Consider the following 14,314-nt stretch of genomic DNA (forward strand, 5'->3'; position numbering starts at 1 on the left):
CAGAGCATAGAAAAGGATGGAATATTCCGAAACCCATTCTACAAAGCCAACATAACCCTGATAGCAAAACCAGGTAAAGACACTACAAAAAAAGAAAATTACAGACCAATATCCCTCATGAACATTGACGCAAAAATCCTCAACAAAATTCTAGCCAATAGAATTCAGCAACTTATCAAAAAAATAATACACCATGATCAAGTGGGATATACCAGGTATGCAGGGATGGTTCAATATTAGAAAAACAATCCATGTAATCCATCACATTAATAAAACAAAAGACAGGAACCACATGATCTTATCAATTGATGCAGAAAAGGCATTTGACAAAGTCCAACACCCATTCATGATAAAAACCCTCAGCAAAATAGGAATAGAAGGGAAATTCCTCAGCATAATTAAGGGCATTTATACAAAGCCAACAGCCAACATCATCCTAAACAGAAAGAGTTTGAAAGCATTCCCCTTGAGAACGGGAACCAGACAATGATGCCCTTTATCAGCACTCTTATTCAGCATTGTGCTGGAGGTCCTAGCCAGAGCAGTTAGGCTAGAAAAACAAATAAAGGGCATCCAAATTGGTAAGGAAGAAGTCAAAGTATCTCTGTTTGCAGATGATGTGATCTTATACACAGAAAACCCCAAAGAATCCAGAAGAAAACTACTGGAATTAATAGAAGATTTCAGCAAAGTGTCAGGATACAAAATGAACATACAAAAATCAGTTGGATTCCTCTACACCAACAAAGAGAACTTCCAAGAGGAAATTACTAAATAATACCATTTACAGTAGCACCCAAGAAGATAAAATACTTAGGAATAAATCTAACCAGAGACATAAAGACCTGTACAATGAAAACTACAAGACACTACTGCAAGAAACTTAAAGAGACCTGCAATAAGTGGAAAAACATACCTTGCTCATGGATAGGAAGACTCAATATTGTGAAAAGGTCAGTTCTACCCAAAGCCATCTACAGATACAATGCAATCCTGATCCAAATTCCACTGGCATTTTTTAATGAGATGGAGAAACAAATCACCAACTTCATATGGAAAGGGAAGAGGCCTCAAATAAGTAAAGCATTACTCAAGAAGAAGAACAAAGTGGGAGGCCTCACACCACCTGATTTTAGAACCTATCATACCACCACAGTAGTTGAAACAGCCTGGTACTGGTACAACAACAGATACACAGACAAATGGAACAGAATTGAGGATCCAGACATAAATTCATCCACCTATGTGCAGCTGATATTTGACAAAGGCCCAACGTCCATTAACTGGGGAAAAGACAGTCTCTTTAACAAATGGTGCTGGCATAACTGGATATCCATCTGCAAAAAACTGAAACAAGACCCATACCTCGTACCATGCACAAAAACTAAGTCAAAATGGATCAAAGACCTAAATATAAAATCAAAAACGATAAAGATCATGGAAGAAAAAATCGGGACAACACTAGGAGCGCTACCTAATACAAGGCATAAACAGAATACAAACCATAAGTAACAATGCACAAACACCAGAAGAGAAACTAGATAACTGGGAGCTCCTAAAAATCAAACACACTCATCAAGAGACTTCACCAAAAGAGTAAAAAGACAACCTATAGACTGGGAAAAAAACTTTTGGCTACGACAAATCTGATCAGCATCTGTCTCTGAAATCTGCGAGACACTGCAAAACCTCAACAGCAAAAAGACATATACAACCCAATTAAAAAATGGACAAAGGATATGAACAGGCACTTCACCAAAGAAGACACTCAGGTGGCCAACAGACACGTGAGGAAATGCCCACAATCAGTAGCCATTAGAGAAATGCAAATCAAAACTACAATGAGATAACATCTCACCCCAACAAGGCTAGCATTAATCCAAAAAACACAAAATAATAAATGCTGGAGAGGTTGTGGAGAGACTGGATCACTTATACCCTGTTGGTGGGAATGTAAAATGGTACAGTCACTTTGGAAATCAATTTGGTGCTTCCTTTAAAAGCTAGAAATAGAAGTACCATATGATCCAGCTCTCTTGCTCTTTGGACTATATCCTAGAGAAATAAGAGCCGTCACACGAATAGATATATGCACACTCATGTTCACTGCAGCACGGTTCATGATAGCAAAAAGATGGAAACAAATTAGGTGCCCCATCAACGGACGAATGGATAAACAAATTGTGATATATCCGCACAATGGAATACTATTGAACGATAAAGAGCAACAGTGAATCCTTGAAACATCTTACAACGTGGAGGAATTTGGAAGGTATTATGCTGAGTGAATTTAGGCAGTCTCCAAAGGACAAATATTATATAAGACCACTATTATAAGAACTCAAGAAAAGGTTTAAACACAGAGGAAAACATTCTTTGATGGTTACAAGGGTGGGGAGGGAGGGAAAGGGGTATTCACTAACTAGAGAGTAGACAAGAATTATCTTAGGTGAAGGGAAGGACAGCACACACCAGCACAACTGGACTAAGCCAAAAGCGAACAAGTTTCCTGAATACAACCAAACACTTTGAGGGACAGAGTACCAGGGTTGGTGGTCTGGGGACCATGGTTTCAGGGGACATCTAGGTCAATTGGCATAACAGTTTTTGAAGAAAATGTTCTGCATCCCACTTTGGTGAGTGGTGTCTGGGGTCTTAAAAGCTCGTGAGCAGCCATCTAAGGTGCATCAATTGGTCCCAAAGCACCTGGGATAAAGAAGAATGAAGAACACCGTAGGCACAAGGAAAGTATTATCCCAAGAGACAGAAAGGGCCACATAAACCAGAGTCTCCATCAACCTGAGACCAGAAGAACTAGATGGTAGCTGGCTACCACCAATGACCACCCTGACAGGGAATACAACACAGATTCCCTGATGGAACAGGAGAAAAGTGGGGTACAGAGCTCAAATTCTACTAAAATGATGGGACTTAATGGTTTGATTGAGACTGGAGGGACGCCAGAAGACATGGCCCCCGGCCTCTCTGTTTGCCCAAGACTGAAACCATTTCCGAGGCCAACTCTTCAGTCAAAGATTAGACTGGACTATGGGACATAAAATGACACTTGTGAAGAGTGTGCTTCTTAGTTCAAGTAGATCCATGAGACTAAATGGGTAGCTCCTGTCCAGAGGCAAGATGAGAAGGCAGAGAGGGTCAGGAGCTGGTTGAATGGACACGGGAAATCTGGGGTGGGAAGGAAGAGTCTGCTGTCACAGTATAGGGAGAGCAACTAGGTTCACAAAACAAAGTATGTAGAAGTTTTGGTATGAGAGACTAACTTGAATTGTAAACTTTCACTTAAAGCACAACAATAAAAAAAATAAAAAATTAGGATTTACCAGGTTGTCTATTCAAGATGAAGTAGTATTGAGGATTGCAGCAGCTGGCTGGTGGATGCAGACTGTGACCGTAATATGGTGTGTGGGGCCTGTGGGGCCATGTAGCTGCAGGGCAAGGTGGTGGAGCCAGAGGTTCACAACCAGAGCAGGCTAGGCGTGAGGTGTGTTAGGAGGAGGTGGGGATGGCTCCCGGGTGGATGGCACTGTAGTACTTAAGCCCTTGCCCCTAAAAAGTAACCAGAGAAAAGGTGAGGTCTTGGGAAACATTGCTCAGGAGCAGCAAAGCTGCCGTCCTCCTACACCAGGCAAATAACTGTTTAGAGCACAGCCACCCCTTCCCACTGGCCCCTGGTGGCTGTGAGTCTGGATAACCCTTTCAAGACCCTATTATTTTCTGCTTTGAATTTTTGTCGATGCCATGTATTTTCATTAATGGAAGCATGCTAAATTATTGAGTGTGTCTGAATTTTTAGTAGGTAGTATGGTTTTTTTTTTTCTTTCTTGCCCTCTATCAAAAGCCTACCCTCAAGAGTCCAGTGGGATAATACATTGTCCTACTAATTACAGCCCCAAAAATCAGAGTTCCACTAGAGTCTACTGGGGCATATGTGTTTCCACATATAAATTTTCTGTTTTTCCTACCAAAAATGCACACATCTCATACGATACCCTGTAGAAATAGTAATTTGCAGCACACACTCATTTTTTTCAGTTTCAAACAGTCAGAAAGGCCCTGCCTTGTGGCATCATGAACTGTCAATGGGAAAACAGCTTCCCGTAAAAACTGAGAGCTGGAAAAAGTGGGTAGGCAACCATATATCCCATGGATCCTGAAAGGGATAACGGGAATTGCCTCTGTGGTGAGAACCCATGTTTTGGAGCAGAGCACATTCATTCTTTCTTTCATTAATTCACAAATATTTGGCAGTGGCACCTCAGATGAAAGGCCTGAAAATCTGTTCTGTAAAGATTACAGCCAATAAAACCCTATGGAGCAGTTCTACTTGGTAACGCACGGGGTCACCATGAGTTGGAATTGACAGCAACAGGTTTGGGTTTTTTTGGTTTATGGGTACTAGGCACTGGGCAAGACTGTAGGAAGAAGTGAAGAACAAGACACAGGTGGTTTTTCTCCTCACAGCACATAGAATCTGGCAGAACAGGCAGACAAATATATGATCACAGTAAAAGTGGATGAATGTTATAATAGGAGAAATTTGAGGAGATATGAGAGCCCCAGAATGAGGACTAACACACCTTGTGTGTCATGGAGGGCTTCTCAGAGGATAGGCTGGGAAATAGGCTGTATCAGAAAATACAGAAAGAAGCAAAAAGAAATTCAGTGGGGTTGAGATAGAGCACAAGGAGAGGAGCTGGTGACGGGACAAGGCAGAGCCCAGTCATGAGAGTGGAACAAGCTGCAAGGGTGACTTGCTGGTGATTAAGTTCCTTGGCTTAGGCTCAAGTTGGGCCCAGAGCCTGTAGGGATCAAATAGCTCTAGGCTCCAGTAGGGGCGGGGAGCCAAGTAGATTATTCTTCAGAGCTAAAGGTGGCACCACATTGTATTGCTGCCTTGCCAGGTCATGTATTGGAAGCGTGGCAGTTCTCTGTTGGTGGCAGAAGTAAAACAAGCAAGAGGTGAAGGCATAGAGTGAGAGGAATAGAAGGTCAAGAAAGAAGATTCAGGGCCCAGGACCTCATGGAGATATCTATAAGCAAGTTGGTCTTAGACTTTATAGGATCGAAAGTGCCACACAGAGCTATGCCTCCCCTTTCCTCCCACTGTTGTCCAGCATCATAAAACTCAGATTGGCCCGTGCCCTCAGGCCATCTGACTCTCCTTGCCACTCATCTGTGGGCGGGCCCAGGTGCACAGAACTCCCTTTGTTTCCAAAGGCCTTTTCACCCAGTGCAAGAGCTGTGCCCTGAGAGACCAGAGAGGAAATAAGCCAGTGCAGGGCTGGTCGGGGCAGCAGCAGGCATTGCTTTGCTTCATATTGTTTTGATTGTCAGAAGATGCCCCAGCTACACTTGTGAGAGACTGTAAGCTGCCCCCACCTCTTGTGAAAAGACACGAGGTGATTTGTGTGAAGGGAAATGTTTGCACAGGACCTGCTTGTTTAACTTAACATCCCCTCAGGCAGTTACAATCGGGGCAGACCCTTTTTTCTTTGGACTAATTTTGGTATTGCCTCAGTAGGTAAATATTTGTGATTTTTTTATTGTGTCAGATGGAGGAATGAATTAATATTTCAATGTGTCAAAAAGAAAAAAAGTACAGGAAAACATAGGGGTAAAATTAGGTTGATTGTTTTTACTCAGATAAGCTTGTTTCTCTCAAGACTGTTAATAAGCTGTTAACTAGATGACAGACTCTGGTTTGCTTACAGCAGTCCCTGGGTGGTGCAAAGGGTTAAAGTGCTTGGCTGTTAATTGAAAGTTTGGAGGTTTGAGTCTACCAGGAGGCATCTCGGAAGAAAGGCCTGGTGATATACTTCTGAAAAATCGGCCACTGAAAACCCTTTGGAGCACAGTTCTACTCTGACACACGTGGGGTCGCCATGAGTTGAAATTGACTGGACTAACTGCCAACTGTATGTTTGTTTATTTGGGGGTTATTTCAGCAGAGCCTACAAGGTCCCCCAGAAATGACATTTATTCATTAGTCAGTTGAGACTTATCTGCTATAAGCAGTGTGACGGTGTCTAGTAAAATCCCTGCCACGTGTCTATCAGTTTGTTGTACTGTGGTGGCTTGTGTGTTGCTGTGATGCTGGAAGCTATGCGCCTGGTATTTCAAATACCAGCAGGGTCACCCACAGTGGACAGGTTTCACCTGACCTTCCAGACTAAGACTAGGAAGGGGGATCTGGTGGTCTACGTCTGACAAAATTAGCCAGTGAAAACCTTATGGATAGCAGTGGAGCATTGTCTGATATAATGCTGGAAGATGAACCCCTCAGGTTAGAAGGCACTCAGAATACAACTGGGGAAGAAGAGCTGCCTCCTCAAAGTAGAGTCGACCTTAATGACATGGATAGAGTCAAGCTTTTGGTACCTTCATTTGCTGATGTGGCATGCATGACTCAAAATGAGAAGAAACAGTTGAAAACATCCATTAATAGTCGGAACATGGAATGTACGAAGTTTGAATCTAGGAAAATTGAAAATCGTCAAAAATGAAATGGAATGCATAAACATCAATATCCTAGGCATTAGTGAGCTGAAATTTACTGGTACTGGCCATTTTGAATTGGGCAATCATATGATATACTGTGCCAGGAATGACAAAGAGGAGTGGTGTTACATTCATCATCAAAGAGAACATTTCAAAATCTATCCTGAAGTACAATGCTGTCAGTGATAGGATAATATCCATATGCCTACAAGGAAGACCAGCTAATATGATTATTATTCAAATTTACACACCAATCACTAAGGCAAAAGATGAAAAAATTGAAGATTTTTTACCAACCTGTGCAGTCTGAAATTGGTGAAACATGCAATCAAGATGCATTGATAATTACTGGTGATTGGAACGCGAAAGTTGGAAACAAAGAAGAAGGAACAGTAATTGGAAAATATGGCCTTGGTGATAGAAATGACACCAGAGGTTGCACGATAGAATTTTGCAAGACCAATGACTTCTTCACTGCAAACGCCTTTTCTCAGCAACATAAACAGCGACTATATACGTGAACCTCGCTGGATGGAATACACAGGAGTCAAATCGACTACATCTGTGGAAAGAAATGATGAAAAAGTCCAGTATCATCTGTCTGAACAAGTCCAGGGGCTGCCTGTGGAACAGATCATCAATTACTCATACGTAAATTGAAGTTGAAGCTGAATAAAATTAGAGCAAGCCCATGAGAGTCAAAATACAACCTTGAATATATCACACCTGAATCTAGAGACCATCTCAAGAACAGATTTGACACATTGGCTACTAATTACTGAAGACCAGACAAGTTGTGGAATGACATCAAGGGCACGAAGAAAGCAAGAGGTCATTAAAAAGACAGGAAAGAAAGAAAAGACCAAATGGATGTCAGAAGAGACTCTGAAACTTGCTCTTGATCGTAGAGTAGCTAAAGCGAATGGAAGAAATGATGAAGTAAAAGAGCTCGAGAAAACAAAGTAAAGTATTATAATGAGATGTGCAAAGACCTGGAGTTAGAAAACCAAAAGGGAAGAATGCAGTCAGCATTCTCAAGCCAAAAAAACTGAAGAAAATATTCAATGCTAGAGTTGCAATATTGAAGGATTCAATGAGGAAAATACTAGATGACGCAGGAAGCATCAAAAGAAGATGGAAGGAATACACAGAGTCACTATACCAAAAATAATTGGTTGACGTTCACCCATTTCAGGAGGTAGCATATGATCAGGAACCAATGCTACTGAAGGAAGAAATCCAGGCTGCACTGAAGGCCTTTGCAAAAAACAAGGCTCCAGGAATTGACGGAATACCAGTTGAGATGTTTCAACAAACAGATGCAATGTTGGAAGTGCTCGCTCGTCTATGTTAAGAAATTTGGAAGACAGAGGCAGAACCAAGATGGCAGACTAGTCAGATACACTAAGCTGCCCCGCTGCACCAAAGACCCAAAAAACCAAGTAAAATAGATATAGACATCAGTCCTGGGACCCTGAACCTTAAATGAAGGGAGCAAGGATAAAACAAAAGTAAAAGATTTAAAACAGGGAACCAGAGACATCAATCTGTAAATCAGAACAATGAAAAGGGGGAATATACGGTGTAGATATAGAACTTTCAAATGGAGAGAAAGTCAAGGCAATATCAAGTAAAAGAAGACTGGTTCATACTTAGGAAGATAAGGGTAAATTTCAAGGTAATCACAAAGAAAGTTAACAAATCTACTCATCAAAATGAACAATATAAACATAAAGTCTCAGAAAACACAAAATCTACAATAATTAAAGAAACAAAAAGCAATTCCACAAAAAGAACTCAGCACAGGACAGTAAGAGGAACAAAGAAAACATCAGCACCATAAAAAAAAAAAAAAAAAAAAAAAGACAGCAATAAACTCCACACCTATTGATAATCCCACTGAATGTAAATGGTTTAAATGCACCCAATAAAGAGACAGGGAGTGACAGAATGGAAAGAAAAAAAATGACCCGTCAATATGATGTCTACAGGATACACACCTTAGACACAAATACATAAATATATTAAAAGGATGGAAAAAAAAAAAAGCAAACAGCAACCACAAAAAAAGGAGGAGTGGCAAGGCTAGTCTCAGATAAAATAGACTTTAAGGCAAATTCCGTCATAAAAGACAAAGAAAGACAATATAAAATGAGTAAAGGGACAATCCACCATGAGGACATAACCATAACAAATATCTACACACCCAACGACATGGCTCCAAAATACATAAACTCTAACAGCACTGAAAAGAGAAAATGACAGTTCCACAATCATAGTAGGAGACTTCAGCATACCACTCTTGGAAAAAGACAGAACATATAGAAAGAAACTCAGCAAAGATACAGAAGATCTTAAGGCCACAGTCAACCATCTTGACCTCATAGACATATAAAGAACATTCTACCCAATAGCAACAAACTATACATTCTTTTCCAATGCACTAGGAACATTCTACAGAGTATACCACATCTTAGCCCACAGAGCAACCCTCAACAAAATCGAAAACACTGAGATAATACAACGCATCTTCTCTGATCACAATGCTGTAAAAGTAGAAATTAATAACAGGAAGAGCAAGGAAAAAAATCAAACACACGGAAACTGAACAACAGCTTGCTTGAAAGCCACTGGGTAATAGAAGAAATCAAAAATGGAATAAAAAAAAGTCTAGAATCAAAAGAGAATGAAAATACATCATACCAAAACCTTTGGAACACAGCAAAGGCAGTGCTCAGAGGTCAATTTATAGCAATAGGTACACACATTAAAAAAGAAGAAAGGGACAAAATCAAAACATTAGCTCTACAACTTGAACAAATCGAAAGAGAACAGCAAAAGAAGCCCACAGCCACCAGAAGAAAGGAAATAATTAAGATCAGAGCAGAAATAAATGAAATAGAGAATAGAAAAACAGTAGAATCAACAAAACCAAAAGTTGATTCTTTGAAAGGATCAACAAAATGACAAACCATTGGCCACATTGACAAAAGGAAAACAGGAGAGGATGCAGATATCTCGAACAAAAAATGAAATGAGGAACATTACAACAGACTAAACTGAAATAAAAAGGATCATAACAGAGTACTATGAAAAACTGTACTCCAATAAATTTGAAAACCTAGAGTAAATGGACAAATTTCTAGAAACACACTACCTACCTAAACTAACACAAACTGAGGTAGAAAATCTAAACAGACCCATACAAGAGAAAAGATTGAAAAGTTAATAAAAAAACTCCCAACAAAAAAAAAGTCCTGGCCCAGATGACTTCACTGGAGAATTCTACCGAACATTCAGAGAAGAGTTCACACAGGTACTACTCAAACTGTTTCAAAACATAGAAAAGGAAGGGATACTTCCCAATTAATTCTGTGAAGCCAGCATAATCCTGATGCCAAAACCAGGCAAAGACACCACAAAAAAAAAAGAAAATTATAGATCAGTATCTCTCTTGAATATAGATGCAAAAATTCTCAACAAAATTCTAGCCAATAGAATTCAGCATCATATTAAAAAATAATAATAATATACCACGACCAAGTGGGATTCACATCAGGTATGCAAGGATGGTTCAACACTAGAAAATCAATTAACATAATTCACCACATAAATAAAACAACACAACAACAAAAGAATCACATGATCATTTCAATCAATGCAGAAAAGGCATTTGATAAAGTCCAACACCCATTCTCCTGACCCAAACAATGGTGTTTTCAGTTGCCTCATATGCATGTGAAAGCAGAATTGATGCTTTTGAATTATGGTATTGGAGAAGAATATTGAATATACATGGATTTCCAGAAGAACAAACCAATCTGTCTTGGAAGAAGTACAGCCAGAATGCTCATTAGAAGCAAGGATGGTGAGATTTTGTCTCACATTCTTTGGACATGTTATCAGGAGGGACCAGTCCCTGGAGAGGGACATCATGCTTAGTAAAGTAGAGGATCAGCAAAACAGAGGAAGACCCTCGATGAGATGGATTGACACAATGGCAGCAACAATGGTCTCAAGTATAACAATGACTGTGAGGATGGCACAGGACTGGGCAGTGTTTGGTTCTCTTGTACACAGGGTGGCTATGAGTGGGAACCAACTTAATAACACCTAACAACAACAACACTCATTCTTGATAAAAACTCTCAATAAAGTACGAATAGAAGGAAAATTCCCCAACAAAATAAAGGGCATCTATACAAAACCAACAGCCAACATCGTTCTCAACAGAGAGAGGCTGAAAACATTCCCCCTGAGAATGGGAACAAGACAAGGATGCCCTTTAAAAGAAATAAAGGCATTCAAATAGGTAAGGAAGAAGTAAAACTATCCCTATTCCCAGATGATATGATACTATACATACAGAACCCTAAAGACTCCACAAGAGAACTACTGGAACTAATAGAAAGGTTCAGCAGAGTAGCAGGTTACAAGATAAACATACAAAAGTCAGTTGAGTTCCTATGCACCAATAAAGAGAACTACGAAAAGAAAATCAGGAAAGCAATACAATTTATGATGTTGTAAAATACTTAGGAATAAATTTACCCAGGGATGTAAAAGACCTATACAAAGAAAGCTACAAAACACTACTGCAAGAAACCAAAAGAGACCTACATAAATGGAAAAACATATCGTACGAATGGATAGGTAGACTCAACACTGTGAAAATGTCAACCCTACCCAAAGCAATCTACAAATACAATGCAATCCAAGTACTAACAGCATTCTTTAAGAGATAGAAAAACTAATCCTTGACTTTATATGGAAAGGAAAGAGTCCCCGGATAAGTAAAGCATTACAGCTATGGTAGTCAAAACAGCCTGGTATTGGCACAACTACAGACACATTGACCAATGGAACAGAATCGAGAACCCAGATGTCAATCTATCCACCTACAGTCATTTGATCTTCAACAAAGGCCCAAAGCCCATTAAATGGGGAAAAGATGACCTTTTTAACAAATGGTGCTAGCAAAACTGGATGTCCATCTGTAAAAAAGTGAAACAGGACCCATACCTCACACCATACACAAAAACTAATTCAAAATGGATCAAAGACCTAAATATAAAACCAAAAACTATAAAGATCATGGAAGAAAAAATAGGGTCAACATTAGGGGCCATAATACATGGCATAAATAGAATAGAAACCATAAGTAACAATGGAGGAACACCAGAAGATAAACTAGATAACTGGGATCTTCTAAAAATTAAACACTTACGCTCATCAAAAGACTTCTTCAAAAGAGTAAAAAGTCAACCTACAGACTGGGAAGAAGTTTGTTGGCTATGACATACCCAACAAAGGTCTAGTCTCTAAAATCTATAAGAAATCTAACACCTCTACAATAAAAAGACAATCTATTTTAAAAAATGGGCAAAGGAAATGAATAGACACTACACTAAAGAAGACATTCAGGTGGCTAACAGACACATGAGAAAACGCTCACAGTCACTCGCCATTAGAGAAATGAACATTAAAACTACAATAAGATACCATCTCACCCCAACATTACTGGCACAAATCAAAAAAAACAGAAAATAACAAATGTTGCAGAGGTTGTGGGGAGGTTGGAACCCTTATGCACTGCTGGTGGGAATGCAAAATGGTACAACCACTTTGGAAAACGATATGGCACTTCCTTAAAAAGCTAGAAATAGAAATACCATATGATCCAGCAATGACACTCCTAGGAATGTGTCCTACAGAAATAAGAACAGTCGCAGGAATAGACATGCACGCCCATGTTCTTTGCAGCATTGTTCACAATAGCAAAAACATGGAAACAACCTAAGGGCCCATCAACAGATGAATGGATAAACTGTGGTACACACACACAATGGAATACCATGGAACAATAAAGAACAATGATGAATCTGGAGGGCATTATGCTGCGTGAAATAAGAATCACAAAAGGACAAATACTGTACGAGACTACTATTATAAAAACTCATGAATAGGTTGCACACAGAAAGAAACAATCTTTGATGGTTACAAGGGAGGGGAGGGTGGGGGAGGGAAAAACACTAACTATATAGTAGATAAGTGGTAACTTTGGTGAAGGATAAGATAATACGCAATACTGGGGAAGTCAGCACAACTTGACCAAGGCAAAGTCACAGAAGCTTCAAAGACACACTCAAACTCCCTGAGGGACCAAGTTACTGGGCTGAGGGCTGGGAACCATGGTCTCAGGGGACATTTAGCTCAATTGGCATAACATAGTTTATAAAGAAAATGTTCTAATTCTGACCGTGGTCAGTAGCATCTGGGGTCTTAAAAGCCTGCGAGCAGCCATTAAAGATACATCTACTGGCCCTATCCCAGCTGCAGAATGAAGAAAACCAAAGACACGAGAGATTAGTCCAAAGGACTAATGGACCACAGCTACCCCAGCCTCCATCAGACCAAGCCTAGCACAACTAGATGATGCCCGGCTGCCACCACTGACTGCTCTGACAGGGATCACAATTTTCTCCCACTCTGTCCAGGACCAAAGCGGGAGAAAAATGTAGAAAAAAATCTAAATTCTCAAAAAAAAAAAAAAAAAAGTTCAGACTTGCTTGTCTGACAGAGACTCGAGAAACCTCGAGAGTATGGTGCCTACATACTTTTAACTCAGTTCTGAAGTCACGCCTGAGGTTCACTCTTCAACCAAAGATTAGACAGGTCTATAGGGCAAAGAGTAACATACCTGAGGAAAGTGCTTCATAGTTCAATCACGTATATGAGACTAAATGGGCACACCAGCCCAAAAGCAAAGACGAGAAGGCAGGAAGGGACAGGAAAACTGGACAAATGGAAACGAGGAACCCAGGGTGGAAAAGGGGAGAGTGTTGACACATTGCATAGTTGGCAACCAATGTCACAAACAATTTGTGTATTAATTGTTTAATGAGAAACTAATTTGCTCTGTAAACTTTCACCTAAAGCAAAATTTAAAAAAAGAAAGTTGGAAGACAGCTACCTGGCCAACTGACCAGAAGAGATCCATGTTTGTGCCCATTCCAAAGAAGGTGATCCGACAGAATGTGGTAATTATTGAACAATATCATAAATACTGAACAGTATCACACACAAGTAAAATTTTGCTGAAGATCATTCAAAAGCGGTTGTAGCAGTACATCAACAGGGAACTGACAGGAATTCAAGCCAGATTCAGAAAAGGACGTGGAACAAGGGATATCACTGCTGATGTCAGATGGATCTTGGCTGAAAACAGAGAATACCAGAAAGATGTTTACCTGTGTTTTTTTGACTATGCAAAGACATTTGACTGTGTGGATCATAACAAATTATGGATAACATTTCGAAGAATGGGAATTCCAGAACACTTAATTGTGCTCATGAGGAAACTGTAGATAGAGCAAGGCAGTCGTTCGAACAGAACAAAGGGATACTGCATGGTTTAAAGTCAAGAAAGGTATGTATCAGGGTTGTATCCTTTCATTGTATTTATTCAATCTGTATGCTGAGCAAATAATGTGAGAAGCTGGACTATATGAAGAAGAACATGGCCTCAGGGTTGGAGGAAGACTGGTTAACAACCTGTAATGTGCAGATGACACAACCTTGCTTGCTGAAAGTGAAGAGAACTTGAAGCACTTACTGATGAAGATCAAAGGCCATAGCCTTCAGTATGGATTACACCTCAACATAAAACAAAAATCCTCCTAACTGGATCAATAAGTAACATCATGAGAAACAGAGAAAAGATTGAAGTTGTCAAGGATTTCATCTTACTTGGAACCACAATCAGTGCCCATCGAAGCAGCAGTCAAGAAATCAA

The 14,314-nt window shown here is 39.9% G+C and overlaps 1 protein-coding gene across 4 annotated transcripts in view; it reads left to right on the forward strand.

Annotated features, from left to right (window-relative positions):
• SLC44A3 (solute carrier family 44 member 3) overlaps positions 1-14,314 on the forward strand; it is a 106,991-nt gene that overhangs the window by 36,688 nt on the left and 55,989 nt on the right. The gene's annotated exons all lie outside the window — the stretch shown is intronic.

The sequence above is a fragment of the Trichechus manatus genome, unplaced genomic scaffold (assembly GCF_000243295.1).
Source record: "Trichechus manatus latirostris isolate Lorelei unplaced genomic scaffold, TriManLat1.0 scaffold00058, whole genome shotgun sequence".
NCBI classification, from domain to species: Eukaryota; Metazoa; Chordata; class Mammalia; order Sirenia; family Trichechidae; genus Trichechus; species Trichechus manatus.